The 9,104-nt window shown below is 33.7% G+C and overlaps 2 long non-coding RNA genes across 2 annotated transcripts; one reads left to right on the top strand and one right to left on the bottom strand.

The window, feature by feature from the left end:
• Nucleotides 1–588: 588 nt before the first annotated feature.
• LOC123923477 lies at nt 589–3,658 on the top strand. The gene is made up of 4 exons (XR_006814408.1): nt 589–991; nt 1,534–3,154; nt 3,267–3,323; nt 3,433–3,658. It is a non-coding gene; the product is annotated as an uncharacterized LOC123923477 (long non-coding RNA).
• A 1,359-nt stretch (nt 3,659–5,017) lies between these two features.
• Nucleotides 5,018–7,312, bottom strand: LOC123923037. The gene is made up of 2 exons (XR_006814257.1): nt 7,020–7,312; nt 5,018–5,629 (listed from the first exon to the last, which is right to left on the bottom strand). It is a non-coding gene; the product is annotated as an uncharacterized LOC123923037 (long non-coding RNA).
• Between the last annotated feature and the right edge of the window lie 1,792 nt (nt 7,313–9,104).

Here is a 9,104-nt window from a genome sequence, read left to right as displayed (position 1 = left end):
TACTTTTTTGAAAAAAAATTGTTGCAGAAGAACAAAAAGACAATAACGATTTTAATAAATAAACAAATAAAATTAACAGATCTAGAATCAAATAGAATAAAAGAGCCAAAAAAATTGATTTTGTTTTTTTGCTTTTTATTTCCATGCACAGAAACAATAAAAAGTTTGATTTTTTTTTCATTTTCATTTTTTTTGTAAGGCTTTCTATTATTTATATATACAGAAGCAATAAAAAACTTTTTAATAAAAAATAGAGATTAGTCAAAAAAATTAAAAAATTGAGAGATTAGTCCAAACAAAAATAAAGAGAGAGAGAGAATTGCAACCGTTAGCTAAGAGAGAAGAGACAAGAATAAGAAATGGGTAGTTGAGAATTAAATGGATGTTGGAAATAGTTGAGAAATTTATGGCTTTTTTTTTGTAAAAAATTTGTTTTTATTTTTATAGTAGACATAAAAATTACTTTTATCTATACCAAAAAAAAATACTTTTATCTTCTTATTAACCAAAAAGAAAAAAAAATCATGATCTTTTTTATAAAAAAAAGTATATCATCATAAATAACAATTTTTAAGACCCAAATTTAAAGGCAAAAGTTAATATCCATAAGTCCAAATTTATGTATGATGCATAAGTGAATTACAGCCACTTGATCATGGAATTTTTTTTGCCACGTGTTACGATCTCAAGTTGTCACCCTGTGAACCTGAGTCACAGGATCACACATCTCTCACTTCTCCACTTCGCCTTCTCTTCTCTGAATCGCCACCGTCTTTCTTCTCTCTATCGCCACTGTGTTTCTTCTGTTCATCGCCACCGTGATTCGCCGTCGTGTTCGTGTTTCTTCTCTGTATCGCCACTGTGACTTCGCCGTTGTGTTTGTTCTGTGTATCGTCTTCTCCGTCACTCAGAAGCTGCGATTGAATTCTCGAAATTGGAGATTCAATTTGCGCCTAACTCTAACAATATTCTAATTTCATCTTGGGATTATGTAAGTTTCGTTTTTCCTTGTTAATTTGATTTTGTTTCTGATATTCTATTAGCTTCTAGGTTTTGATTTTTTATTAATGTTCATGATTTTTAAATTCATCCATTAATGTTGTTTTTGCCTGAAACCATTAGGCAAGTAATTTGGTTTCACAAAAAAGACTATCACTCACTAATATGACCAATAGAGAGAGCTATGATGTATGAAAGGGTTTTTGTTTTTGCTTAATTATGCTTCAATTGTGTTTGAGTATTGTTAATTTAATCTTAATTTGATTTGTTAGATTCTGAACTTGTTAAGATTTTAGACTGTGAAACTCGATCTTTGAGTAAGGGTTATATTTTTGAAGACTTAGATTAGCTATAATTAGTTATTGAATTTAAGATTGCTTTTGTTAGATTCTGATTTTTTTAGATGTTGCTGAATTGAGTAGTCTTGTTTGGAGATTGTGATTGTGTTAAGCTAGGTAAATTATGATGATGATAATTTGAATTATGAAGTGAGTTTGATGTGTATTTGTTGCATTTCTAAAACTGTGATTGTAGGTTGAGCTGCAATTGAGCTCTTATTTTATGTGATTTAATTGCAATTCGGCGTGGCTGTTGTCTTAACAAATCAAGTAGTTTCACAGGTAGATGGTTCTGCAATGTTTGCTAGACCCCAAGTCAAGCCTATTGGAGGCAATATTATGGCTCATGCAACCACAACAAGGTTAGCTCTCAGGAAAGGAAGAGGGGAAGAGCGAATTTGTAAAGTGATTAGTTCTCCTTGTTTGGCTGAAGACGCAGGTTGTAACCGCTATGGTCCAGCAGGCTATGGAATATATTGATAAGACACCGGATATTGAAACTCGTATTGAACTTATCAAAACACTGATCAAAACACTGATTAGCTATGGCCGTGGTGTCGAAAATGAAAGACAATGGTTGCATTCCTGATGCTGTAACTTATGAAACAATTATCCGTGCTCTCTTTGAAAATGATGAGAATGATAAAGCAAAGAAACTTCTCTGTGAAATGATTGCTACAGGTCTGTTGTAAGGGAAGTACTAGTTAGGCTACTTTGAATTTTGATGATAATGGTCTAATGTTTATTATTTGGTATTTTTGTTAGATATTTATTGTAACTTATCAGCTTTTGGAATGCCTTGATGCAAAACAAATTTTATGAATTTTGGTAATATGGACAATCTAGCTGTCTAGAAACTAAAGAAGGGTTAAGATATTGGCCACTGGTCTGATGTCATAATTCTTCACTGAGATTTTGGTATTGGGTGCAAACTAGGGAGTGTCTTGTTTTTTATCTGGCGTGTTGCTGCTATTGGTATTGGATGAAAAGATGTTGTTCGCTATAATACTTCTTGGTGTCTTGACAGATTTTGTAGTCTGTTGAATTTGGTGTACCTAGTTGAATTCAATAAAATAGGCTATTTATCAACCAAAAAAAAAGTTGTATTTAAACAGTTTCACATAGTTTATTTAGGCTGTAAATGGTTCGATAGAATGTAAATGGCTAGATAAAAGAGGGCTTAAATGATGCACAGGGGTTGTGTTTAGAAAGTTTATTTTAAGATCAGTTGACTAGATAGTTTAATTCTTTTTGGATTGTCCTTTTCTCATTTTGTATTTGGATTAGAGTACCCTTTAGTCTATTCTTTATGAAATATCTCTCTTAGTTGTTTAAAAAATATGTATTGAAAGTAATCTTGCTATGTGATTCATTGTCTTGTTTTAGACTGATACAAATTGTTGTTATTGAGTTTGAGTCAGGTACAAGTTATTACTCGCTTCGATCTTTTTGTGGTTTTTTACACATACTAAAAATATCAATAAATGTTGTTACTTTTGATGGAATTATGTTTTTTATCCTATAATAATAATTTATTTTTTCATGGAATTTTGGAATTTTTCCCTATAAATATTACTGATCAGTGTATCTGCAGGGAAGGTTAGTTAGTTATGTTTGAATTCTCCATTGTGTTTTATTATCTTTTCACAGAGTTATCCATCTTATAAGAGATATGTTTTGGCTATTTGTATGTTGTACCGTGTTCTTCTTAGATATACGTTGAGATTGAGAGAGCACGATTGGCCAAGAAACTTGCCAAGATTAAGGAAGAACAGGGGCTTATTGCTGAGGCTGCTGATCTGATGCAAGAAATTGCGGTCAGTGTGAACTTGTTATGTTTTCATGGCTTTTGTGTATCTTTGTTTTTGGATGATACTGATTAGTAGAAATTATTGTTTGGTTCACTTATTTAATGGGTAATCTTAACAGGTGGAAACTTTTGGTGTCATGGCTAAAACTGAGAAGATTGCATTCATTCTGGAACAAGTACGAGTCTCATTTTTGTTTGTTTCAGTGATGATAAAAGTAGCAGGCTAATAAAATTTTATGTTGCTAATAAGTTACTAATTTGGTCATCACCCATGTTAAATTGTAGGTTCGGTTGAAGAGTCTTGGTTTTTCTTCTTCAGCTCAAGTCAAACTGTATAGATCATATTGGTTCAATAAGATAGGGGTGATGGTAGTGCTTGGTTATTGATCACATTTGTTCTATAGTTTAAGGCGAAAATGGAAATGCATTTGTGAATAAGTGTGTACTATAGGTTGTGAATAATGGTTTGAATATTCAGGATTTAAAAAATCTATTTTACTCTCATAGTCAATATTAATGGGTTCACAACACTGAAACCATTTAACAAGACTAATGGTTTCAGTGTATAACATGTTGAAACCATTAAACAATAGTAATGATTTCAGTGTATAATCTTTATTTAAAATTATTTAACAATAATAATGTTCTATTACATTCACTTATAAATGCCAATATTAAGGATTTGAAAAATCTATTTTACCCACATAGTCAATATTAATGGGTTCACAACACTGAAACCATTTAACAAGACTAATGGTTTCAGTGTATAACATATTGAAACCATTTAACAAGACTAATGGTTTCAGTGTATAACATTAGTCAATGGATTATAAATATACTAGTAACTACTACTATTGATATGGACTAAGCAGTGTATAATTTTTCAAGTCAAGAATTGCGAGAATTAGTGTGATGTTTCTTTTACTTGTCTAGTTCTTTATGAATTATCTTTTGGTGTGAAAGGTAAAAAGATTTAGGTTTTTTTATAGTTAAGACTTAAGATGGAAAAAATGGGAGTGACTTTGAGAGATGAGAGGAAAGATATAAGAGAATTTTGTATTTTGTTTGAAAGAAAATTATTAAAGGAGGGAGGAGGAGAATGCTTGTGATCAATATTTTTTTTTGTTACCCTCATAGTCAATATTAATGGGTTAACAACACTGAAACCATTTAACAAGACTAATGGTTTCAGTGTATAACATGTTGAAACCATTTAACAAGAGTAATGGTTTCAGTATATAATCTTTATTTAAAATCATTTAACAATAATAATGTTCTATTACAAAACCATTAGACAAGTATTTTGGTATCTCATATAAGACTATCAAGCAAGTATATACAATCAAGGTATTAGATTCGAAGAGAGGAGAATTGTCTTCGAATCAACCCATGAACCTCAAACCTCGGAAGAGAGGTGATGTGTTGAATTCAAATGCACGTCCTTCAAATGGGTTGATTCGAAGACCATCCTTAAGTAAGTTTCAACTAATGGAAGTTCCTGAACCTTTTATCAAAAGTGTATATGTAACTAAAACCATTTAACAAGACTAATGGTTTCAGTGTATAACTTACTGAAACCATTTAATAAGAGTAATGGTTTCAGCGTACAAATTCATCACGGGCTAATAATATTCAGTTAATATGAGTGCTCATCTTTATCCAAACTACAAGTAATATGAGTGTATAACCCACCAATAGATAAACACAACAATCACATAACTTCATCTCAAGTATATCACATTCTACAGTTAATATGAGTGTTCATCTTTATTCAAACTACAAGTAAAATGAAAATGATAGATTACTGATTTTCAACAATGTGAAAGTCAGATTCTTCCTTTTTGGTGTATAATAGTCATGCTCAATAATATCAAAATGACATAACTCATAATAAATAACAAATATGCCTTCTCCACCAAATTGGGAATTAAGACATGAACCAATTCTTCATACACCAACTCACATGTCAGAGACTGAAAAAAATCCATAATTCGTTACTTTGAGATGAAACTTTATATACAAATGGATTACAACATAATTGACACAGCAGAAAAATTACAAAAATAACTGTCATAACTAACTGAATAGAATAGAAATCAAGTTGGGGAGTCTACTAGTTTGCACATCAGTATCATACAGGGTCAGTCTTGCTGTCACACATATCCTCAGTAATCTCCAATAAACTATGAGATGAGTTTTGTTGGAATGTATCTTTGACAAATTTTTGAAAGATGCAAGTTATTATTTTGATTGTATTTCTCTAATTTTGTTCAACTTTCCCCTACTCTTATTCTCATTCTCAATATCAAATTACTTCTGTCATCAAAATGAACTGAAGGGTTTAAAGTTCCTATAGTTCCAAAGTTGAAGAGATCTCAACAATCTGATTCACATTACCAACCTTCAAGGAATACTCTTGTTCAAAAAAAGCCTTCAAGGAATACTCATTAAAGGAGTCAAAACATGTTCCCATCCTAGAATCCTGCAAAACAACAGACACATAGTAATAAATTTGGTAAGAATTCATATTCATCTCTTTTAAATGTTGGAATTATTCTATTAGAGAAAATGATATTTATGAAACCATAAGTATGGTTTTATGGTTTCAGAAAGTTATACACTGAAACCATTTACCAAGAGTAATGGTTTCAATGTATAAACTACTGAAATCATTTTCAAAATCAAATTAGAATCAATACAAGCTAAATCAAAATCAAAATCATTCAACATCAGAATGAAAACAACATTATGCATATCAGAATCAAAATTAAAATCAAGATCAAAAGCAAAATCAAAATCAACTTAGAATAGCATATCAGAATCAAAGTATTCAATAAAGATGTGGCTATCAAAGTATTTAAGAATGGTAGTATAAATGAAAATATGCAGAGGGAGTTTTCTCAGGAAATATTTATCATGAGGTTTGTTCTATCACAACGTTCACTCCTCCCCGCTCATTCTAAGAAATTTGAATATTAAAGTGATGTTTCATTTTCAGTTCTTAGTTTCCAACATTCTTATCTCAAAATGTAACCATGTTTTTTCTATTGGTTAATTGTAGAGGCAATGAGAATCACATGTTTCTATCTGCTGCATTTTGTTATTCTTGTTTTACTTGGTGTTTCTCTAGTGCAAGCAGAAGATGCATACAAATTAGGGGTTTATGATACTAACATATCAACAAACATTGTCATATCACATATTCCCACTGAAACCAAAATCCTTGCCTAATGGTTTCACTTAGATAGCAGACATTATCACATATTCCCACAAATGTGGAAACCATTCAAACAGACAAACACCAGCCAAAGATCACAAATACGACAAGAAAGGCAAGGCATAAACAAACTATGAGTATTATCATTTAATATTTTTGATATCTTTTTGAATCATTATATATCTTGTGTGAACTTGGTTATTGTTTCCATTGAAAAAGTAACACAATTAAGAGTATGAACTTGTAACAATGCCTAATATACTTCTTAAGATTCTTCCACAAAATAAAAAAATTCTAGGTAATTTCATCAGATTGCATACCGGCAATATACATTCCCAAATCCTAAATATCCATTCACAATGGGCTTATATGAGAAAGCCAAACATAAATAAGTTAAATGGGTCGGGTCAGAATTTAATTGTTTTCTTCTTCTTCCTCAACCTAATAGTAACAGGTGCAGCAGATCACGACCACCACCACCACCGAAAAACCATAAACTCAGAACAACAAATCAAGGGTAAAAATATAGCTCTAATTCCCAAATAAACTCAGAACAACAAATATAAACTCAGAACAACAAATCGTGTCTCACAGAGTCAATCCAAACCAAAATAAAACCTAATTCCTAAAATAAAAGTAAAAATATAGTTCTAACCTGTTTTCTTTTCACCATTTTGTGTTTGGTTCGTTCAAATGTTGGCGACGGTGAAGATGATGAAATGATGTTGATGATGAACGGCGTTGTGATTGGGAGATGGTTGGAACCACTTTATGTTAGAATTGACTTTCAAACCAGATTAAATTAGTGGTAAAAGAAAATAAAAAATGAAAAACGTTGTGGTATGTAAAGATGTGACTATTGAGTTGTGCATAAGTTCACCTTTTGCGTGCAACCATATGTACTAGAAAGCTAATAGTAAATATTTTGTTATTCTTTTGATAGTTGATCGGAACTTTGCTTCTTTGCGGGTAGTATGTAGTAAGAGTAAAGTGTTTTATAATGAAATAGTAATTATTATTGATCTTAACTGTTGATCAGAACAGGTAGAAGGCCAGCTGGAAGTCCGTTGAGCAGGTGATAGGCAGCAGGTCCGAGCAGATGATCCACGGAGGGGGGGTTGTACCTGCAAGTGCTCCGATGCCTAAGTCAGTAAAGGTAGAGAGCAAAAGAGATACTAGAGAGAAGTTAGAGAGAGAGAGTAATTGTGATAATGAATAATGTTCTACCTTGCTCTCCCAAGAGGGAGAGTATTTATAGCCCCCAGCTCTGGGCCAAAGGTCCTCTTAATGGGCTGGACTAGCCAAGGCCCATTAAGAGGGACTGCCAAGATATTACCCTTAGATAGTGGGTAGAGTAGTAATTTTACCCTATCTTGGTGGAGAGGTTGTGCCATGCTGACATGGAGGTGGTTGGGCAAGCCATGGGGACTTTGTGAGGGTCTAGGTGGACTAGCATTAGTCTAGTCCAGAACAGGAGCCCCCCAAGTCGTTGCTCCTAGGCATAGGAGTGATGACTTTAGGTGTGTGCCCAAACGCAGAAGGAAATCTCCTTGCAACCTCTCTTGAACAAAAGTGGAAAAGGAAGTTGTTCGTCAAAGCATTGCTCGTAGCAAATACATGCAATGTTTTGCTCAAATGTGTTGCTCGTATCTCCTGCGAGGAGATACTGCACAAGATGGAATAGTTGCTCGTATCTCCTGCGAGGAGAAACTGTACAAGATGGAATAGTTGCTCGTATCTCCTGCGAGGAGATACTGCACAAGATGGAATAACTGCTCGTTGCCATGGCGAAGAGATAACCACGAGAAGTATATCTGCTCGTGACGAGGAGGTGATATCAATTGTCGCTTGTTGCTGCACCTAAGAAGTTAGCAACGAGGAGGTTTTTGCAAAGCGCAGCCTTTTGCTTGAGGACTTGCTCGAGTGAAATTCGAGCATCCTTTTTTATTGGGGATGTGAAAGGGTGCATTTACTGCTTTGGTTTTTACGAGGGAGTGTAAGGACCATTGGATCAAGGTGCCTCTTCACTTTCCTGGCTTGGTCTATATAATAGAGGGGAGTGAATTTCATTTTTACTTTTCACTCTCTCTCTTCAATCGTAAATCTCTCTGAAGTTCCAATTCACAAGTCAAATCGTTCTTCAGGTTTTCTTCATATTCAAGGTAATTCTTTCAAATTTTCCTCTTTAGATCCATTTTTTGTCATTTCTGCCCAGTTTTGGGCGTTTTTTCATGAAGAATGTATGAATTTATGAACATTAGGATGAATGTGCCGGGCACCATATGAACTTGGTACCGGGGAGATTTCCTCCCCTTTGAAACTCTAGGTTAGATAACTAGTGACGGGGAGCCTATCTCCCCGTTTGAAACTTTAGATAGTTTATTTTAAGAGCCGGGGAGCCTATCTCCCCGTTTGAAACTTTTAGATAGTTTGTTTAGGTGACGGGGAGCCTATCTCCCCGTTTGAAACTTTAGATAGTTTTTATTGCTGGGGAGCATGTTCTCCCTTTTTAACTTAGGAATTTTTTCATGAAATTCGTTGTTTGAAATTCAAAGACGGGAAGCTTATCTCCCCGTCTTTCACCTGGGCTACCCTCCTCGGTTTGATTTTAATTGCCATTTGAAAAGGGCTTTGGTCGGGGACAGCGTCCTCGTCCTATCCTGCGCCCTTTCACTTGAATTGCGGTGAAAGGGTGGATTTGATCATCGAATTCACTTTGTTTTTGCTGCATTTCAGGTTG

Source organism: Trifolium pratense, linkage group LG4 (genome assembly GCF_020283565.1).
Source record: "Trifolium pratense cultivar HEN17-A07 linkage group LG4, ARS_RC_1.1, whole genome shotgun sequence".
Classification (NCBI taxonomy): Eukaryota; Viridiplantae; Streptophyta; class Magnoliopsida; order Fabales; family Fabaceae; genus Trifolium; species Trifolium pratense.
Note: the sequence above shows the minus strand (reverse complement) of the source record. Positions and strands in the feature narration are given on the sequence as shown.